The 22,562-nt window shown below is 54.3% G+C and overlaps 1 protein-coding gene across 1 annotated transcript in view; it reads right to left on the bottom strand.

Moving 5' to 3' along the window:
• The window catches only part of RTTN (rotatin), a 326,182-nt gene extending 305,408 nt beyond the window's left edge, over positions 1–20,774 (bottom strand). Inside the window, exon 1 of the mRNA XM_089664026.1 lies at positions 20,675–20,774. The gene's annotated coding sequence lies outside the window, so the exon portion shown is untranslated. The remainder of the gene's footprint in view (positions 1–20,674) is intronic.
• Between the last annotated feature and the right edge of the window lie 1,788 nt (positions 20,775–22,562).

Below are 22,562 nucleotides of genomic sequence, written 5' to 3'. Positions count from 1 at the left end.
AACAACTGAAACCTTTTAGGTGGAGGGAAGTAAAAATAATATGGTTGCATAAGTGTGCACACCCTTAATCTACTACTTTATTGAAGCACCTTTTGATTTTATTCCAGCACTCGGTCTTTTTGGGTATGAGTCTATCAGCACGGCACATCTTGACTTAGCAATATTTGCCCACTCTTCCTTGCAAAAACACTCCAAATCTGTCAGATTGCGATGGCATCTCCTGTGCACAGCCCTCTTCACATCAACCCACAGATTCTTAATCCGATTCAGGTCTGGGCTCTGGATGGGCCATTCCAAAATGTTAATCTTCTTCTGGTGAAGCCATTCCTTTGTTGATTTGGATGAAGCCTGAAGGTTTTGTGGCAATATTGACTGGTATTTGGAACTGTTCATAATTCCCTCTACCTTGACTAAGGCCCCAGTTCCAACTAAAGAAAAACAGCCTCAAAGCATGACGCTGCCACCACCATGCTTCACTGTGGGTATGGTGTTATTGGTGATGTGCAGTGTTGTTTTTGCACCAAACATATCTTTTGGAATTATGGCCGAAAAGTTCAACCTTGGTTTCATCAGACCATATTACATTTTCCCACATGCTTTTGGGAGACTTCAGATGTGTTTTTGCAAAATTTAGCCGAGCTTGGATGTTTTTCTTCATAAGAAAAAGACTTCAGTCTTGCCACTTTACCCCATAGCCCAGACATATGAAAAATACGGGAGATTGTTGTCACATGTACCACACAGCCAGTACTTGCCAGATATTCCTGCAGCTCCTTTAATGTTGCTGTAGGCCTCTTGGCAGCCTCCCAGATCAGTTTTCTTCTCGTCTTTTCATCAATTTTGGAGGGACGTCCAGTTCTTGGTAATGTCACTGTTGCGCCATAAAAGCTAGTCATAAATTTAGGCCAAAATGTATTCTGCTACATGTTTTTGGTAAAAGAAAATCCCAATAAGTGTATATTGATTGCTTTGTGTGAAAGTTACAGCATCTACAAACTATGGTATAGATACTGCAGTTTATGCCATTTTTTGCTATACAGTACTGCACTAGTTTAACCTCCCTGGCGGTATTCCCGAGTGTAGCTTGGGGTAAAGTTTCAGCACCACAAACGGTAACTCCGAGCTACACTCGGGAATACCCTGCAGCGTTGCTCCGGGATCTCTTCTTCACTTACCTTGTCCTTCGCTCCCGCGATGTCCCCCCTGCAGCGTCCTCGGCTATCTCCGGCATCCGGCATCCGTCTTCTGGGTTCCGTTCCCTGTGACGTCAGGACGTACGGGGAACGGAACGGCGGGAAATTTAAAAATGTGAGAAAGTGACACTCAATACACTAAAATCACATAGTAAAACATTACTGTATCAAACCATTCCACATACATTTTGTCCCTAGTACTTTGTCCTGTGCCCTGCCTGCATTTTTACCGTTCTTTCTGCCTGGAAACAGAGAAGTCCATGGCGTCCAAAAAGCATCCCTTTAGGTCAAAAGTGGTTTTAGACCAGCTAGAGAAAAGTGATAGTAAATTAGAACTACTTGCAGAATTGAGTGATGATTCGTGGGGAAATTCGTCAGACACTGAAAATGATTTTGCGACTGAGCTCAGTGATGTGCGAACTTGGCGCTATATTTCAAATTTCAGTGTTTTTGGTTTGATTATATTATTGAATTAAAATTATTACTATATTATTATTTTTTATGATTATTAAATTATAATTTATGATTTCGGGTTTCAAATTTTAACATACCGGGGATGTTTACTAGACTCTTGTTCGGAAATAACATGACCTCAAAGCCTGAAGGTGCGTAACTTCCTCATTTCACTTCCCCAGTACCGATCACAGTTTTGGAGGCCCTGAAATGCCAGAAGAGCACCAAACCCCCAAAATGACCCCTTTTTGGAAAGTAGACACCCCAAGGAATATAAAAAGAGGCATGGTGAGTATTTTGCAGATATAATTTTTTCTCACAAGGTTTTGAAATTAAAAAAAAGAAAAAAGATATGTTTTTTTTTTTTTCTTTCTTCATTTTCAACAAACGAGATCTGCAAAATACTCACCATGCTTATCAAATTCCTTGGGGTGTCTACTTTCCAAAACGGGGTCATGGGGGGGGGGGGAGGGGTTGGTGCTATCCTGGCATTTCAGGGCCTCTGAAACTGTGATAGGTAGTCAGGAAATGTAATGGGAAAATAAAGCCCTTTAAAAGCCTGAAGGTGCTTATTGGTTTTTGGGTCCTGTACTTGGCTAGACTGCCAAAAAGTCTCTTGCATGTGGTACCCCCATACTTAGGAGAAGTAGCAGAATGCATTTTGGGGAGTAATTCCACATATACCCATGGCATGTGTGAGCACTAAATCATTTAAGTGACAATTTTGTGTGAAAAAATTTAAAATTGTCATTTTCCAAAAACTTGTGGTAAAAAATAAATTATTATATTGACTCAACATGCCTCTCAGCAAATAGTTTGGGGTGACTACTTTTCAAAAAGGGGATCATTTTGGGGGGTGGGGCATTTTATGCCTAGCATTAGAAGTTTATGCCACACATCATTCTCTAACCACCTAAAGACCAAGCCTTTTCTGACACTTTTTGTGCACATGAAAAAAATCTGTATTTTTTGCTAGGAAATTACTTTGAACCCCCAAATATTATATATTTTTTTTTTAAAGCAGACACCCTAGTGAATAAAATGGTGGGTGCTGCAATTTATGTCACCATAGTACTCAAATATTTTGAAAAATAATACACTATTTTTACTTTTAACCTCCCTGGCGGTATGATTATGTCAGGAATTTTGTACCAAAAGCGGTACCATTTTTTTGCATGGAAATATGTATTTTTTTTTATTGTAGGCCTGTAATTTAGGAATAACTCCCTGAAATCTGTCCGAACAAGAGTCTAGTAAATATTCCGGATATGATAAAACTTGAAACACGAAATCATAAATTATAATGGAATAAATACTCATAAAAAATAATATAATAATAATAATTTAATTCAATAATATAATCAAACCAAAAATACTGAAATTTGAAATATAGCGCCAAGTTCGCACATCACTGAGCAAAGCCGCAAAATCGTTTTCAATGTCTGATGACGAATTTCCCCACGACTCATTATCACTCAATTCTGCAAGTAGTTCTAATTTACTATCGCTGTTCTCTAGCCGGTCTAAAACCGATTTTGAACTAAAGGGACGCTTTTTGGACGCTGTAGACTTTTCTAAGTTTCCAGGCAGAAAGAACAGTTAAAATGCAGGCAGGGCACAGGACAAAGCAGTAGGGACAAAATGTATGTGAAATGCTTTGATACAGGAATGTTTTGTTATGAAATAATCGTTTTTTAAAAAATTGTCTTTTTTTTTTAATTTTCAAATTTGCCGCCGGTTCCAGCGCCCGTACGTCCTGACGTCACAGGGACCGGAACATGGAAGCCAGATGCCGGCAGCGGCCGGAGGAGATGGCCGGGGACGCTGCAGGGGACGCATCGCAGGAGCGAAGGACAAGGTAAGTGCTGTAGGGAATCCCTGTACAACGCCGCATGGTAAGCCCGAGTGTAGCTCGGGGTTACCGCTTTTGGTACTGAAACTTTACCCCGAGCTACACTTGGGAATACCGCCAGGGAGGTTAATGAACAAAAACACAATATATTGCCCAATTATTTAATAAATTATAAAAGATGATGGTATCCAGAGTAAATAGATACCAAACATGACATTCTTTAAAACTACGCATGCCCCGTGCAATGGCGACAAACTGCACACATTTTTAATATCCATAGGCAACGCTTTAACAGCCTTTACAAGCTACCATTTTAGATTTACAGAGGAGGTCTAGTGTTAGAATTCCTGCCCTTGATCTGATGTTCCCCGCGATACCTCACATGCATGGTGCAATCGCTGTTTACATACCGGCACAGGGTCACTGCGCACATGTGCGAGGGGGAAGGGGGGGGCTATCTTTTAATACTATCAAAGGGAATGCAAATATCCCCTATAACTTCAATGGGCATTGTCATATATTGATTTTTGAGAAATCTGGGGTCTATCAGACTCTAGATATCTCCTCTGCCCTTACATTATCTAATCAAACCAAGATCGGTGTGATCAGATGCTTTCCCAATTTACAAATGGCGCTGCTTATATCCTGCAAAAATGTGATGAAATGCTTGACTATAGAGATGATTGGCACCATTCCGGTCTCCAATCAGCTCTATGGTCAGCTGGCAGCAACACCGGCTGCATTCTCAGGTTCCCCTGATGGCACAGGACTGCCCAAGAAGGCCGTGGAAGGCAGCGGGGGAGGGCATCATCTCCCACTGCTTGTAAAAGCAATCATGCAGCTAATTAGCCACTAGGAATGCTTTTACATGAAAGTCGATCGCCGGCTGAAAAAAACCATACCAGGATGATGCCTGCAGCTGTAGGCATCATCTTGGTATAACCAAAGTCCAGTGATGTACCAGTACATCGCTGGTCCTTGTTGGGTGTATATGCTATGTTCTTTTTTTTTTGCAGCCTGTGGTCAGAATGAAAAAAAGAGTGGAAATATCTGCCAGAAAAAGTGTGTGGTATGCCCACCATTAGAATATACCTCCCTGCATCCACCCACTTCTAATGGTGGGCACACATTAGGTCGCACGGTGCCACATGCGCCAATTCTAAGATTGTACAAATGTCTAAGTAGTGGCACGCTTGAATAAAAATTGTCCACGTATAAGTGGTACCCTACATGGAAAAAGGATGACACCAAGTCCCAAACTATCTTGCCACTGCTCCCCATGTAGGCTGGGCATCCAGGGGGCTCTACGTGACTATCTTTTCCCTCGTAAAATCCGAAATTTATAAGTATAGCCTGTTGCCCTCTCACAGGTCTTATATATCTTGACCCCATATCTAGCACGCTTGCTGGGGAGAAATTGTTTTAATACAAGGCGACCAGAAAAATGAATGAGGGACTCATCAACGCAAATGTTTTGCTGGGGAGTATAGATTGCTGCAAATTTTTGGTTAAGGTGATTTACGAGGGGCCGAATTTTGTGGAACCAGTCAAATTCTGGGTCACCCCAACAGAGTGTGTTGTCATTGAAATGCATAAAACACATTATACTCTCATATCTATGCCTGGTCATGGCGGCAGAGAACACGGGCATATGATGATTCGGGTCTGTGGACCAAAACAACCGCAATTCATTTTTTTTAGTAATGCCCGTGTTGAGGGTTAGGCCCAAAAAAAATTGAAATTCAGAAACTGTAATGGGGTTTCATGCGAATGGTCTGGCAAGGTTTGAATTTGGGTTGGCGGTGATAAATTGTTGTGCATATAATTTGCTTTGATCCACAATCAATGCATACAGATCTTCCGTGAAAAACAGCTCCAAAAAAATCAAGGGGAGTAGTTAAATTTCCTGTTTCCACCCGAATTCCAGGTTGGACATTGAATGGGGGAAATACGGGTGCAGCAGAATTTGTGGGCGGGCAATCGGAATTTGCAAGCTTATCTGGAAATATACTAGGGGCTCTACGGGCCTGTGTGAGAATTCTTGGTGGTTGCGGGACAATACTTGTGCTCGCCACCGCACCAGCTTGTACTGCACTTATGGGACTCGCCACGTCACCAAGTGATACTGCAGTGCTGGTATGTGAAAGACCAGGATGTACTAGGCCGCTGGTGCTCGCCAGTACACCAAAAGGTACAGCGGCCCTAGTACTGGCACTCTGCTGCATATGAGAGTCATCAAAATTTACCGGCAAGTGCTAACAGAGATCAGGCCTGATTCTGCCAACACTGCGGTTTTGTGTGCGATGTATCAACTGACAGTGACCTACTGACACCGCACTCGCTGGGGGAGAAGAGGGGGGGGGTAAGTGTAGGGGCTAAACGCAGATGCTGGCAAGTGCCAGGGCTGATCCCGCTAACACTGTGTTTTTGGGGATACTATACTAATGTGAACGCTGGTATAGTGCTGATCTGATCAAAGATATTGATCCGTTCAAACACTGTACTAGTAATGGAGGTTTATTGAGTATGAACATGTTCCTGGTAATCAAGGGGTTAAATGTGATTACTGGTTTATGAACAGGCAATCTAATGCTATCTGGGAGGGGCGTGAAAACCACAGGAGCAGGAACCATGTATATATGTGATTTTGCGCACACGTGCCGCCCTGTAACAGTATTTCTCCTATAGGGTGGTCAGGAAGCGGTTTGCGTTTCGGTGCTGCATTACTTTAACTGAAAATTGCGCGGTCATGCAACACTGCACCCAAATGAAATTTACGTCCTTTTTTTCCCACGAATTGAACTTTCTTTCGGTGGTATTTGATTGCCTGTGCGTTTTCTATTTTTTGCACTATAAAAAAAAGACAGACCATTTTGAGAAAAAAAACTATATTTTGGACTTTTTGCTATTAAACATATCCAGTAAACAAATTTAAAAAAATTGAATTTCTTCACTGTAAGCACACTGCACACTGTAAGCACACTGCTCTACATGGCTGTGCTCAGCCATCTAGAGCAGCGTATCCAAACTGACAGGGAGGATGAATGTTGGTAAACAAAGCAGCCCTCCACCCTGTCAGTGATCACCATTAATCACCGGGTGCCGGTGGGTAATCACCAGCCGGGACCCGGTGATTGACATTCGTGGCCACGAATGGCAGCGTGGGTAGGGCGCGCGCACCCCCTACCCGGAAATGCAAAATGACATATATATATACACACGATTTTGCACACAGGGGCCGCCCTGTAGCAGAATATCTACTATAGGGTGGTCCTTAAGCAGTTAAAAGGTAGCTTTATAATAACATTTGCAGGGCAGTCAAGGGGCCCAGTACTTTACAAAATACAATACAGCATAGAGCTTGTATGCTTCCTTTAAAGGAGAACTTATCTCTTAACAAATGATAAAAATAATGTTCTTTAGCAAGGAACATACATTCCACATTATTCAGTATTCTACCAAAATAAGTGTGTGCTGCAAATTGCCTCCAGCATTGTTCCGTTTTTTTTGCTGAAGGCTGCCATTTTGTTGAAGCCCATACATCTGCACAGCAGTTAAAGCAGAACTAAACCCTTCCTTTTCAGCCAAGGAAGCTGCTATCTGTTTGATCTTCAACTGCCATAGTGCTGCACATATGATCAGGCATTTGATGGTGACAGTTTGGTTGAGAGAACAAGCAAATGTGACAGGTAGCATTCCTGGCATGCCGGGAATGTAATGGTTTTTTGAAATTGTTACATTGGTTGTAAAGGCTGAAGGTTTTTTCTTTCACGCATTCTATGCATGAAGGTAAAAAAAACCTTCTGTGTGCAGCAGTGCCCCCAGCCCCCTCAATACTTACCTGAGCCTCATCACGATCCAGTGATGTGAATGACAGCCTTGGCTCTCCCAGGTCTCTGCCTCCTCACTGGCTGAGACAGCAAGTGGAAGCCATTGGCTCCTACTATCAATCACAGCCAATGAGGATATAGAGGGGGCGGGGCCACACGGAGCAGCAGGTGCCCCCATTACAAGCTGCTTGCTGTGGGGGCACCCAACAGGAGGGAGGGGCCAGGAGTAGGGGTGCACCAAAATTTCGGTGGCCGAAACGTTTCAGCCGAAAACACCCCTATCCGCCATTGGCTGATGTGAAAATAAGCAACGATACAGGTACTTGCCACCCACTTGGTAGTTCTCAGACTTACCTGAGAAACCACCGAACGATCTCGGCACTGGGCATAGAGATCAGTGAAGGAAAGATGGCCTCCACTCAACTCTATGCCCTTGGAGGACCGAAACGATGTCACTTCCGGTTTTTTGTTTTTTTTTTAAAGTACTAGATCAATATTTTTTTTTTGATCTAATGCTTTACCTTGTAGACGAGAGAGGTCTTATTGACGCCATATCTCTCCATAAAGAGGACCTGTCACTACTTATTTCTATCACAAGGGATGCATGCATTCCTTGTTATAGGAATAAGTGATTTTTTTTTTTTAAAAAAGGACAGTGTAAAAAATAAATACATTTTATAAAAGTCTAAAGCGCCCCCGTCCTTGCACGTAGTGGGGAACACATACGTAGGCCACGCCCACATGTGTAAACGGTGTTCAAACAACACGTGAGGTATCACCACAAACGTCAGAGCAAGAGCAATAATTATAGCCTAAACACCTCCTCTGTAACTTTACACTGGTAAGCTGTAGAAATTTTTAAAGCATCACTCATTGAGATTTTTAAGTACCGTAGTTTGATGCCATTCCACGAGCGTGCACAATTTTAAAGCATGACATGTTAGGTATCTATTTACTCGGCGTAACATCTTTTACAAAAAAACTGGGGTATATATTTTTTCTAAAAAATATAAATGAATGTTTAAAAACTGTCCATTTCGGTTTCAGTTTTCGGCCAAGTGCATCCTGAATTTTCGATTTCGGCACCAGAATTTTCATTTCGATGCACCACTAGTCAGGAAAGCCTGCAGGGGAAGCGAAAAGAGGAGGTTCTGGGCTGCTCTGTGCAAAATCACTGCACACAGTAGGTAAGTAAAGCCATGTTTGTTAATTTCCCAAGAAAAAAAAAGGAACCTTTAGAATCGCTTTAAATCAATAGCTTTAGTTCTGCTATAATCTTTAGGCTGTCCAGCAGATCAGCCTCTACAACTGACTTTTAATACAGTAGAGTACCTAAAAATGGAGAGCAGCTGAGCATGTGCAGAGCTGGGTGAGACAGTGTATTACTGGATTTTAAACAGTATAGGAACTTATTTTTAATGTATTACATAGCTATACCTGCAAAAGGGACTAGCCTGAAATGATCTAGCCTAGCCAAAAAAAGTAGCATTCTGAGTGCTCAGCGCATACCTGCATATATGTTAGGAGGGTACATTGAGTGCCCCCCTTCATCACAGTTAAAGAGTGGAACTGCTGTATTGCTCATCCACGAATCCTTGCATGCATGTGTTCCCTCCCTCACCACAGCAGCACTGAGCTTAGCACTACTGTGATAGGGGTACAGAAAGCACTTGTACATGTGCGGATCTATTGACAAGCGGGATGCACTGTGTGGATCTGTGGGGGGGGGTGGAACACTGTGAGGATCTGTGGACAAGGGGTGGGGAGCACAGTGCGGATCCGTGGACAAGGGGGGAACACTGTGCTGTTCCGTGGACAAGGGGGGGAACACTGTGCTGTTCCGTGGACAAGGGGGGGGAACACTGTGCTGTTCCGTGGACAAGGGGGGGGAACACTGTGCTGTTCCGTGGACAAGGGGGGGGGAACACTGTGCTGTTCCGTGGACAAGGGGGGGAACACTGTGCTGTTCCGTGGACAGGGGGGGGGGACACTGTGCTGTTCCGTGGACAAGGGGGGGGGACACTGTGCGGTTCCGTGGACAAGGGGGGGGGACACTGTGCGGTTCCGTGGACAAGGGGGGGGGACACTGTGCGGTTCCGTGGACAAGGGGGGGGACACGGTGCGGTTCCGTGGACAAGGGGGGGACACGGTGCGGTTCCGTGGACAAGGGGGGGACACGGTGCGGTTCCGTGGACAAGGGGGGGGCACGGTGCGGTTCCGTGGACAAGGGGGGGGGACACGGTGCGGTTCCGTGGACAAGGGGGGGGGACACGGTGCGGTTCCGTGGACAAGGGGGGGGACACGGTGCGGTTCCGTGGACAAGGGGGGGGACACGGTGCGGTTCCGTGGACAAGGGGGGGGGACACGGTGCGGTTCCGTGGACAAGGGGGGGGACACGGTGCGGTTCCGTGGACAAGGGGGGGGACACGGTGCGGTTCCGTGGACAAGGGGGGGGACACGGTGCGGTTCCGTGGACAAGGGGGGGGACACGGTGCGGTTCCGTGGACAAGGGGGGGGACACGGTGCGGTTCCGTGGACAAGGGGGGGACACGGTGCGGTTCCGTGGACAAGGGGGGGGACACGGTGCGGTTCCGTGGACAAGGGGGGGACACGGTGCGGTTCCGTGGACAAGGGGGGGACACGGTGCGGTTCTGTGGACAAGGGGGGGACACGGTGCGGTTCCGTGGACAAGGGGGGGGACACGGTGCGGTTCCGTGGACAAGGGGGGGACACGGTGCGGTTCCGTGGACAAGGGGGGGACACGGTGCGGTTCCGTGGACAGGGGGGGGGACACGGTGCGGTTCCGTGGACAGGGGGGGGGACACGGTGCGGTTCCGTGGACAGGGGGGGGGACACGGTGCGGTTCCGTGGACAGGGGGGGGACACGGTGCGGTTCCGTGGACAGGGGGGGGGACACGGTGCGGTTCCGTGGACAGGGGGGGGGACACTGTGCGGTTCCGTGGACAGGGGGGGGGACACTGTGCGGTTCCGTGGACAAGGGGGGGGACACTGTGCGGTTCCGTGGACAAGGGGGGTAGCACTGTGTGGATCCGTGGACAAGGAGAGGTAGGTAGCACTGCACAAATCTGTGCACGGGGGGGTAGCATTGCGCGGATCCATGGACAAGGGGGGTAGCACTGCGCGGATCCGTGGACAGAAAGGGGTGGGGGTAGCACTGCGTGAATCTGTGGACAAAGGAGGGGGTAGCACTGCGCAAATCTTTGGACAAGGCGGAGAGGAGCACTGCGCGGATCTGTGGACAAGCGGGAGAAGAGCACTGCGCGGATAAGTGGACAAGTGGGAGAAGAGCACTGCGAGGATGTGCGGGCGAGGGGTAGGGGAGCACTGCGCGGATGTGCGGGCGAGGGGTAGGGGAGCACTGCGCGGATGTGCGGGCGAGGGGTAGGGGAGCACTGTGCGGATGTGCGGGCGAGGGGTAGGGGAGCACTGTGCGGATGAGGGGTAGGGGAGCACTGTGCGGATGTGCGGGCGAGGGGTAGGGGAGCACTGTGCGGATGTGCGGGCGAGGGGTAGGGGAGCACTGTGCGGATGTGCGGGCGAGGGGTAGGGGAGCACTGTGCGGATGTGCGGGCGAGGGGTAGGGGAGCACTGTGCGGATGTGCGGGCGAGGGGTAGGGAGCACTGTGCGGATGTGCGGGCGAGGGGTAGGGGAGCACTGTGCGGATGTGCGGACGAGGGGTAGGGGAGCACTGTGCGGATGTGCGGACGAGGGGTAGGGGAGCACTGTGCGGATGTGCGGACGAGGGGTAGGGGAGCACTGTGCGGATGTGCGGACGAGGGGTAGGGGAGCACTGTGCGGATGTGCGGACGAGGGGTAGGGGAGCACTGTGCGGATGTGCGGACGAGGGGTAGGGGAGCACTGTGCGGATGTGCGGACGAGGGGTAGGGGAGCACTGTGCGGATCTGCGGACGAGGGGTAGGGGAGCACTGTGCGGATCTGCGGACGAGGGGTAGGGGAGCACTGTGCGGAGCTGCGGACGAGGGGTAGGGGAGCACTGTGCGGAGCTGCGGACGAGGGGTAGGGGAGCACTGTGCGGAGCTGCCGACAAGGGCTAGTGGAGCTCTGTGCGGAGCTGCGGACAAGGGCTAGGGGAGCTCTCTGCGGAGCTGCGGACAAGGGCTAGGGGAGCTCTCTGCGGAGCTGCGGACAAGGGCTAGGGGAGCTCTCTGCGGAGCTGCGGACAAGGGCTAGGGGAGCTCTCTGCGGAGCTGCGGACAAGGGCTAGGGGAGCTCTCTGCGGAGCTGCGGACAAGGGCTAGGGGAGCTCTCTGCGGAGCTGCGGACAAGGGCTAGGGGAGCTCTCTGCGGAGCTGCGGACAAGGGCTAGGGGAGCTCTCTGCGGAGCTGCGGACAAGGGCTAGGGGAGCTCTCTGCGGAGCTGCGGACAAGGGCTAGGGGAGCTCTCTGCGGAGCTGCGGACAAGGGCTAGGGGAGCTCTCTGCGGAGCTGCGGACAAGGGCTAGGGGAGCTCTCTGCGGAGCTGCGGACAAGGGCTAGGGGAGCTCTCTGCGGAGCTGCGGACAAGGGCTAGGGGAGCTCTCTGCGGAGCTGCGGACAAGGGCTAGGGGAGCTCTCTGCGGAGCTGCGGACAAGGGCTAGGGGAGCTCTCTGCGGAGCTGCGGACAAGGGCTAGGGGAGCTCTCTGCGGAGCTGCGGACAAGGGCTAGGGGAGCTCTCTGCGGAGCTGCGGACAAGGGGAGCTCTCTGCGGAGCTGCGGACAAGGGGAGCTCGCTGCGGACAAGGGGAGCTCTCTGCGGAGCTGCGGACAAGGGGAGCTCTCTGCGGAGCTGCGGACAAGGGGAGCTCTCTGCGGAGCTGCGGACAAGGGGAGCTCTCTGCGGAGCTGCGGACAAGGGGAGCTCTCTGCGGAGCTGCGGACAAAGGGAGCTCTCTGCGGACAAGGGCTAGGGGAGCTCGCTGCGGACAAGGGCTAGGGGAGCTCGCTGCGGACAAGGGCTAGGGGAGCTCGCTGCGGACAAGGGCTAGGGCAGCTCGCTGCGGACAAGGGGAGCTCGCTGCGGACAAGGGCTAGGGGAGCACTGTGCGGAGCTGCGGACAAGGGCTAGGGGAGCACTGTGCGGAGCTGCAGACAAGGGCTAGGGGAGCTCTGTGCGGAGCTGCGGACAAGGGGAGCTCTCTGCGGAGCTGCGGACAAGGGGAGCTCGCTGCGGACAAGGGGAGCTCTCTGCGGAGCTGCGGACAAGGGGAGCTCTCTGCGGAGCTGCGGACAAGGGGAGCTCTCTGCGGAGCTGCGGACAAGGGGAGCTCTCTGCGGAGCTGCGGACAAGGGGAGCTCGCTGCGGACAAGGGGAGCTCTCTGCGGAGCTGCGGACAAGGGGAGCTCTCTGCGGAGCTGCGGACAAAGGGAGCTCTCTGCGGACAAGGGCTAGGGGAGCTCGCTGCGGACAAGGGCTAGGGGAGCTCGCTGCGGACAAGGGCTAGGGGAGCTCGCTGCGGACAAGGGCTAGGGGAGCTCGCTGCGGACAAGGGCTAGGGGAGCTCGCTGCGGACAAGGGCTAGGGCAGCTCGCTGCGGACAAGGGCTAGGGCAGCTCGCTGCGGACAAGGGGAGCTCGCTGCGGACAAGGGCTAGGGGAGCACTGTGCGGAGCTGCGGACAAGGGCTAGGGGAGCACTGTGCGGAGCTGCAGACAAGGGCTAGGGGAGCTCTGTGCGGAGCTGCGGACAAGGGGAGCTCTCTGCGGAGCTGCGAACAAGGGCTAGGGGAGCACTGTGCGGAGCTGCGGACAAGGGCTAGGGGAGCACTGCGCGGAGCTGCGGACAAGGGCTAGGGGAGCACTGTGCGGAGCTGCAGACAAGGGCTAGGGGAGCTCTGTGCGGAGCTGCGGACAAGGGGAGCTCTCTGCGGAGCTGCGAACAAGGGCTAGGGGAGCACTGTGCGGAGCTGCGGACAAGGGCTAGGGGAGCACTGTGCGGAGCTGCGGACAAGGGCTAGGGGAGCACTGTGCGGAGCTGCTGACAAGGGCTAGGGGAGCACTGTGCGGAGCTGCGGACAAGGGCTAGGGGAGCACTGTGCGGAGCTGCGGACAAGGGCTAGGGGAGCACTGTGCGGAGCTGCGGACAAGGGCTAGGGGAGCACTGTGCGGAGCTGCGGACAAGGGCTAGGGGAGCACTGTGCGGAGCTGCGGACAAGGGCTAGGGGAGCACTGTGCGGAGCTGCGGACAAGGGCTAGGGGAGCACTGTGCGGAGCTGCGGACAAGGGCTAGGGGAGCACTGTGCGGAGCTGCGGACAAGGGCTAGGGGAGCACTGTGCGGAGCTGCGGACAAGGGCTAGGGGAGCACTGTGTGGAGCTGCGGACAAGGGCTAGGGGAGCACTGTGCGGAGCTGCAGACAAGGGCTAGGGGAGCTCTGTGCGGAGCTGCGGACAAGGGGAGCTCTCTGCGGAGCTGCGAACAAGGGCTAGGGGAGCACTGTGCGGAGCTGCGGACAAGGGCTAGGGGAGCACTGTGCGGAGCTGCGGACAAGGGCTAGGGGAGCACTGTGCGGAGCTGCGGACAAGGGCTAGGGGAGCACTGTGCGGAGCTGCGGACAAGGGCTAGGGGAGCACTGTGCGGAGCTGCGGACAAGGGCTAGGGGAGCACTGTGCGGAGCTGCGGACAAGGGCTAGGGGAGCACTGTGCGGAGCTGCGGACAAGGGCTAGGGGAGCACTGTGCGGAGCTGCGGACAAGGGCTAGGGGAGCACTGTGCGGAGCTGCGGACAAGGGCTAGGGGAGCACTGTGCGGAGCTGCGGACAAGGGCTAGGGGAGCTCTGTGCGGAGCTGCGGACAAGGGCTAGGGGAGCTCTGTGCGGAGCTGCGGACAAGGGCTAGGGGAGCACTGTGCGGAGCTGCGGACAAGGGCTAGGGGAGCACTGTGCGGAGCTGCGGACAAGGGCTAGGGGAGCACTGTGCGGAGCTGCGGACAAGGGCTAGGGGAGCACTGTGCGGAGCTGCGGACAAGGGCTAGGGGAGCACTGTGCGGAGCTGCGGACAAGGGCTAGGGGAGCACTGTGCGGAGCTGCGGACAAGGGCTAGGGGAGCACTGTGCGGAGCTGCGGACAAGGGCTAGGGGAGCACTGTGCGGAGCTGCGGACAAGGGCTAGGGGAGTACTGTGCGGAGCTGCGGACAAGGGCTAGGGGAGCACTGTGCGGAGCTGCGGACAAGGGCTAGGGGAGCATTGTGCGGAGCTGCGGACAAGGGCTAGGGGAGCACTGTGCGGAGCTGCGGACAAGGGCTAGGGGAGCACTGTGCGGAGCTGCGGACAAGGGCTAGGGGAGCTCTGTGCGGAGCTGCGGACAAGGGCTAGGGGAGCACTGTGCGGAGCTGCGGACAAGGGCTAGGGGAGCACTGTGCGGAGCTGCGGACAAGGGCTAGGGGAGCTCTGTGCGGAGCTGCAGACAAGGGGAGCTCTCTGTGGAGCTGCGGACAAGGGCTATGGGAGCACTGTGCGGAGCTGCGGACAAGGGCTAGGGGAGCACTGTGCGGAGCTGCGGACAAGGGCTAGGGGAGCACTGTGCGGAGCTGCGGACAAGGGCTAGGGGAGCACTGTGCGGAGCTGCGGACAAGGGCTAGGGGAGCACTGTGCGGAGCTGCGGACAAGGGCTAAGGGAGCACTGTGCGGAGCTGCGGACAAGGGCTAGGGGAGCTCTGTGCAGAGCTGCGGACAAGGGGAGCTCTCTGTGGAGCTGCGGACAAGGGCTAGGGGAGTACTGTGCGGAGCTGTGGACAAGGGCTAGGGGAGCACTGTGCGGAGCTGCGGACAAGGGCTAGGGGAGCACTGTGCGGAGCTGCGGACAAGGGCTAGGGGAGCACTGTGCGGAGCTGCGGACAAGGGCTAGGGGAGCACTGTGCGGAGCTGCGGACAAGGGCTAGGGGAGCACTGTGCGGAGCTGCGGACAAGGGCTAGGGGAGTACTGTGCGGAGCTGCGGACAAGGGCTAGGGGAGCACTGTGCGGAGCTGCGGACAAGGGCTAGGGGAGCATTGTGCGGAGCTGCGGACAAGGGCTAGGGGAGCACTGTGCGGAGCTGCGGACAAGGGCTAGGGGAGCACTGTGCGGAGCTGCGGACAAGGGCTAGGGGAGCACTGTGCGGAGCTGCGGACAAGGGCTAGGGGAGCACTGTGCGGAGCTGCGGACAAGGGCTAGGGGAGCACTGTGCGGAGCTGCGGACAAGGGCTAGGGGAGCTCTGTGCGGAGCTGCAGACAAGGGGAGCTCTCTGTGGAGCTGCGGACAAGGGCTATGGGAGCACTGTGCGGAGCTGCGGACAAGGGCTAGGGGAGCACTGTGCGGAGCTGCGGACAAGGGCTAGGGGAGCACTGTGCGGAGCTGCGGACAAGGGCTAGGGGAGCACTGTGCGGAGCTGCGGACAAGGGCTAGGGGAGCACTGTGCGGAGCTGCGGACAAGGGCTAGGGGAGCTCTGTGCAGAGCTGCGGACAAGGGGAGCTCTCTGTGGAGCTGCGGACAAGGGCTAGGGGAGTACTGTGCGGAGCTGTGGACAAGGGCTAGGGGAGCACTGTGAGGAGCTGCGGACAAGGGCTAGGGGAGCACAGTGAGGAGCTGCGGACAAGGGCCAGGGGAGCACAGTGAGGAGCTGCGGACAAGGGCTAGGGGAGCTCTGTGCGGAGCTGCGGACAAGGGCTAGGGGAGCTCTGTGCGGAGCTGCGGACAAGGGCTAGGGGAGCACTCTGCGGAGCTGCGGACAAGGGCTAGGGGAGCACTGTGCGGAGCTGCGGACAAGGGCTAGGGGAGCACTGTGCGGAGCTGCGGACAAGGGCTAGGGGAGCACTGTGCGGAGCTGCGGACAAGGGCTATGGGAGCACTGTGCGGAGCTGCGGACAAGGGCTAGGGGAGTACTGTGCGGAGCTGCGGACAAGGGCTAGGGGAGCACTGTGCGGAGCTGCGGACAAGGGCTAGGGGAGCACTGTGCGGAGCTGCGGACAAGGGCTAGGGGAGCACTGTGCGGAGCTGCGGACAAGGGCTAGGGGAGCTCTGTGCGGAGCTGCGGACAAGGGGAGCTCTCTGTGGAGCTGCGGACAAGGGCTAGGGGAGTACTGTGCGGAGCTGCGGACAAGGGCTAGGGGAGCACTGTGAGGAGCTGCGGACAAGGGCTAGGGGAGCACTGTGCGGAGCTGCCGACAAGGGCTAGGGGAGCACTGTGCGGAGCTGCCGACAAGGGCTAGGGGAGCTCTGTGCAGAGCTGCGGACAAGGGCTAGGGAAGCTCTCTGCGGAGCTGCGGACAAGGGCTAGGGGAGCTCTCTGCGGACAAGGGCTAGGGGAGCTCTCTGCGGAGCTACGGACAAGGGCTAGGGGAGCTCTCTGCGGAGCTGCGGACAAGGGCTAGGGGAGCTCTCTGCGGAGCTGCGGACAAGGGCTAGGGGAGCTCTCTGCGGAGCTGCGGACAAGGGCTGGGGGAGCTCTCTGCGGAGCTGCGGACAAGGGCTAGGGGAGCTCTCTGCGGAGCTGCGGACAAGGGCTAGGGGAGCTCTGTGCGGAGCTGCGGACAAGGGGAGCTCTCTGCGGAGCTGCGGACAAGGGAAGCTCGCTGCGGACAAGGGGAGCTCTCTGCGGAGCTGCGGACAAGGGGAGCTCTCTGCGGAGCTGCGGACAAGGGGAGCTCTCTGCGGACAAGGGCTAGGGGAGCTCGCTCCGGACAAGGGGAGCTCGCTGCGGACAAGGGGAGCTCGCTGCGGACAAGGGGAGCTCGCTGCGGACAAGGGGAGCTCGCTGCGGACAAGGGCTAGGGAAGCACTGTGCGGAGCTGCGGACAAGGGCTAGGGGAGCACTGTGCGGAGCTGCGGACAAGGGCTAGGGGAGCTCTGTGCGGAGCTGCGGACAAGGGGAGCTCTCTGCGGAGCTGCGAACAAGGGCTAGGGGAGCACTATGCGGAGCTGCGGACAAGGGCTAGGGGAGCACTGTGCGGAGCTGCGGACAAGGGCTAGGGGAGCTCTGTGCGGAGCTGCGGACAAGGGCTAGGGGAGCACTGTGCGGAGCTGCGGACAAGGGCTAGGGGAGCACTGTGCGGAGCTGCGGACAAGGGCTAGGGGAGCACTGTGCGGAGCTGCGGACAAGGGCTAGGGGAGCACTGTGCGGAGTTGCGGACAAGGGGAGCTCTCTGCGGAGCTGCGGACAAGGGAAGCTCGCTGCGGACAAGGGGAGCTCTCTGCGGAGCTGCGGACAAGGGGAGCTCTCTGCGGAGCTGCGGACAAGGGGAGCTCTCTGCGGAGCTGCGGACAAGGGGAGCTCTCTGCGGAGCTGCGGACAAGGGGAGCTCTCTGCGGACAAGGGCTAGGGGAGCTCGCTCCGGACAAGGGGAGCTCGCTGCAGACAAGGGGAGCTCGCTGCGGACAAGGGGAGCTCGCTGCGGACAAGGGGAGCTCGCTGCGGACAAGGGCTAGGGGAGCACTGTGCGGAGCTGCGGACAAGGGCTAGGGGAGCACTGTGCGGAGCTGCGGACAAGGGCTAGGGGAGCTCTGTGCGGAGCTGCGGACAAGGGGAGCTCTCTGCGGAGCTGCGAACAAGGGCTAGGGGAGCACTATGCGGAGCTGCGGACAAGGGCTAGGGGAGCACTGTGCGGAGCTGCGGACAAGGGCTAGGGGAGCTCTGTGCGGAGCTGCGGACAAGGGCTAGGGGAGCACTGTGCGGAGCTGCGGACAAGGGCTAGGGGAGCACTGTGCGGAGCTGCGGACAAGGGCTAGGGGAGCACTGTGCGGAGCTGCGGACAAGGGCTAGGGGAGCACTGTGCGGAGTTGCGGACAAGGGCTAGGGGAGCACTGTGCGGAGCTGCGGACAAGGGCTAGGGGAGCTCTGTGCGGAGCTGCGGACAAGGGGAGCTCTCTGCGGAGCTGCGAACAAGGGCTAGGGGAGCACTATGCGGAGCTGCGGACAAGGGCTAGGGGAGCACTGTGCGGAGCTGCGGACAAGGGCTAGGGGAGCACTGTGCGGAGCTGCGGACAAGGGCTAGGGGAGCACTGTGCGGAGCTGCGGACAAGGGCTAGGGGAGCACTGTGCGGAGCTGCGGACAAGGGCTAGGGGAGCACTGTGCGGAGCTGCGGACAAGGGCTAGGGGAGCTCTGTGCGGAGCTGCGGACAAGGGGAGCTCTCTGCGGAGCTGCGAACAAGGGCTAGGGGAGCACTGTGCGGAGCTGCGGACAAGGGCTAGGGGAGCACTGTGCGGAGCTGCGGACAAGGGCTAGGGGAGCACTGTGCGGAGCTGCGGACAAGGGCTAGGGGAGCACTGTGCGGAGCTGCGGACAAGGGCTAGGGGAGCACTGTGCGGAGCTGCGGACAAGGGCTAGGGGAGCACTGTGCGGAGCTGCAGACAAGGGCTAGGGGAGCTCTGTGCGGAGCTGCGGACAAGGGGAGCGCTCTGTGGAGCTGCGGACAAGGGCTAGGGGAGCACTGTGCGGAGCTGCGGACAAGGGCTAGGGGAGCACTGTGCGGAGCTGCGGACAAGGGCTAGGGGAGCACTGTGCGGAGCTGCGGACAAGGGCTAGGGGAGCACTGTGCGGAGCTGCGGACAAGGGCTAGGGGAGCACTGTGCGGAGCTGCGGACAAGGGCTAGGGGAGCTCTGTGCGGAGCTGCGGACAAGGGCTAGGGGAGCTCTGTGAGGAGCTGCGGACAAGAGCTAGGGGAGCTCTGTGCGGAGCTGCGGACAAGGGCTAGGGGAGCACTCTGCGGAGCTGCGGACAAGGGCTAGGGGAGCACTGTGCGGAGCTGCGGACAAGGGCTAGGGGAGCACTGTGCGGAGCTGCGGACAAGGGCTAGGGGAGCACTGTGCGGAGCTGCGGACAAGGGCTAGGGGAGCACTGTGCGGAGCTGCGGACAAGGGCTAGGGGAGCACTGTGCGGAGCTGCGGACAAGGGCTAGGGGAGCACTGTGCGGAGCTGCGGACAAGGGCTAGGGGAGCACTGTGCGGAGCTGCGGACAAGGGCTAGGGGAGCACTGTGCGGAGCTGCGGACAAGGGGAACACTGTGCGGAGCTGCGGACAAGGGGAACACTGTGCGGAGCTGCGGACAAGGGCTATGGGAGCACTGTGCGGAGCTGCGGACAAGGGCTAGGGGAGCACTGTGCGGAGCTGCGGACAAGGGGAGCACTGTGCGGAGCTGCGGACAAGGGCTAGGGGAGCACTGTGCGGAGCTGCGGACAAGGGGAGCACTGTGCAGAGCTGCGGACAAAGGCTAGGGGAGCACTGTGCGGAGCTGCGGACAAGTGGGGGGAGGGGAGGCGTCCCCAGTCTATATGCAGGTTCTGCCTGTGTAGTGTGTTCACAGCATTGGCAGAAAAAGGCACCGGAGCTGTCTGCAGACACCCCACATTCTGTATCCTTTCTAGTGGCAGATTTTGCTGCAGTCCCTTTACCAATTAGTAGCGGAGCCAACTCTGAATTAGAAGCTGGTGCAGATAGTGTGGGTAGACCTGTGACAGATCTATGTGCTTTGTTAGGGTGGTGCACAGATCCTATACCTTCAGGCTTGGTTCACACTACCAATTGCACAGGAACGTACAGTGTCTTCCTCTTTGATTCACGTGATTCAGTGCGGTGCGATTCAAGGCCATTCATTTTGAATGGGCTCAAAACACAGTGCACAGCCCCAAAAGTAATGCATGCACTACTTTTGGAGACACGCTTCAACCAGATCACGTGGTACATTTATTCCATGCAATCCGGTGCAGGAAAACGCACTGTGCTTGGGGTGTTAACAATGACACCCGCTGCAGATCCCAAGGCACATGGATGGCATGTTTCCCGTGCCATGTTCTGGTGTGAACAGTCTTACTGCATCAGGACACTTTGTTATCTCCCTGGTAAACCAAAAGCAACTGCCATTTTTTCCTAAAATGCCATGTTCACCTTTGTTTCATCCCAGCACTGATCTCCTCCAGCCTCTTAAACCCACTTCCAGTCTATATGAACTCACACCAATGCCGGGCACATACCATTCCTGTGGACTAGACATTGGTAAGGGCACAATGTGCCCATAGGATGAGTGTCAGCACTGCCAGCAGGGATGCAGGTGACAGGGTGACCACAGAGGAGCACAGCTGGTAGACAGTTGTCACCCCATCACAGGAAGGCCAAACACGGTGTTCTTTTGTCATAGATTTAAAAAGAGTGAAATCACGCAATTGAAATGCCATGAACCTGTCTCAGCGTATATGGGATTCTGATAGAGATTAGGAAGTCTATGGAGGAACCACAGGTCTCAGCATGTCTACTACAGAAGCTGAAAGCTGGCTGCTGAGCCCATACCATAGAATGGTGGAGAGAAGAAAAGACAATGGGAGATGGTCCCAGCAGCGGGCGGGCGGATCACCTACCTGTCACGTGTACCATGTGATCCCCACTCTTATAGATCACCAACACTGACTGCTTCCATCTACACCATCCAACAACACTACACTTCCCGGCTGCTCTCAGCACCGCCCATCCTATCATTCACCGCCAATCACTCTACAGGGTATGTGTAGCCAATCATCAAGCGTATCGCTAGGTCTGCATCCAGCAAAGTGCATGAAAAAAGGGCTGTGATTGGCGGAGAGCGGCCGTGTGACGGTTATGGGCTGTGTTCTGCTGGAGGGAATGCGGGAGGGAAAGTTAGAATTGCTGTTGTCATGTGTTCGGCATACACAGCCGGCTGAGGTCTCCATTGGTTATAACGTGTATTGGAGGGGGGCATGCCCTGGACTGAGCTACTATCTACATCTGTGTCTGAGCCCCAAGCCATTTCTGGAACTTTTTGTTTACATTTTAAAATATGTATTTTTTTTTTGCTAGAAAATGTCTTAGAACCCCCAAACATATATATATATTTTAAAGCAAAGGAATAAATTTGTGATTTTTTGCATTTTTTATGTCACACAGTATTCAGCTGTTTTTCAAATGCAATTTTTGGGAAAAAATAAATTTTTTTGAATTTTATTGCAAAAAGACACAATTCATAACCCAGGTTTATGTAAAATATAAAAGACGATGTTACGCCGAGTAAATAGATACCAAGCATGTCACGCTTTAACCGCTTTCCGACCGCCCTATAGCAGAACTACTGGTACAGGGTGGCAGGGCTACCCAAAATCACATATATATGTGATTTTGCATTTCCGGGTAGGGGGTGTGCGTGCGCCACCATTGGTGGCTACAGCTGTCGGTCATCAGGTCCTGGCCGGAGATTCCCCGTGATCAAGAAAAACTGACAAGGTAGAGGTCTGTATGTAAACAATACAGATCTCTTCCCTGTCAGCACCAGCATGCTGCTTTGTATTGCTCAGCATAACAGAGCAATACAAAGCAGCATGCATGCATAGTAAAAAACAGCACACAGTTAACCCTTTGATTGCCCAGATGTTAACCCCTTCCTGCCCAGTGCCATTAATAAAGTGTCAGTGCTTTTTATTAGCACTGATCACTGGTATTAGTGTCATTAGGATGTTAGTGGCAGTTAGTCAGTCCCCCCCCCCGTGTCAGAAGGGAGTGCCTGCCGCAGTCCCGCTATAAGTCGCTGATCACTGCCATTACTGGTATACAAAAAATTTTTCAATTCCAGTATATATACCACCATTTGTAGATGCTATAACGTTTACACAAACCAATTAAGTTACACATATTGGGATTTGTTTTTTAGCAAAGACGTAGCAGAATACATTTTGGCCTAAATTTATGACAAAATTGGATTTTTTAAATTTTTTACTGGATATGTTTTATAGCAAAAAGTCAAAATATTGGGGGTTTTTTTCATACTTGTCAGTCTTTTTTTGTTTATAGTGCAAAAAATAAAAACTGCACAGGTGATCAAATACCACCGAAATAAATCTCCATTTGAGGGGAAAAAAGGACATAAATTTCAATTGGGCGCAGCATTGCATGACCGCGCAATTGTCAGTTAAAATAACGCAGTGCCGTAAAGCAAAAAATGGCCTGGTCAGGAAGGGGGGGGGGGGGTAAATCCTCTGGAGGGCAGGTGGATAAAGTGTAATTTTGTCTATTTGACAGTCTGCTTTAACTGGGAGATTTTTGTTTTTTCGCTGTTAAGTGCAATGTAAAAAATGGTTTTATTGTAATAAGTCGGTCCTGAAAGCTGCAAATAGTTACGATATAAATTGTTACATTGTATCTGTCGGATATCAGCGTAACCCGCCCGATTGGTTTGTTCCTTAACCACTTCAATCCCGGGCACTTTTACCCCCTCCCTGCCCAGGCCAATTTTCAGAT

Source organism: Staurois parvus, unplaced genomic scaffold, assembly GCF_062004578.1.
Source record: "Staurois parvus isolate SC_StPar_1 unplaced genomic scaffold, SC_StPar_1.0 ptg000045l, whole genome shotgun sequence".
In the NCBI taxonomy this organism is placed as follows: domain Eukaryota; kingdom Metazoa; phylum Chordata; class Amphibia; order Anura; family Ranidae; genus Staurois; species Staurois parvus.
This window is presented reverse-complemented; position numbering and strand designations above follow the sequence as displayed.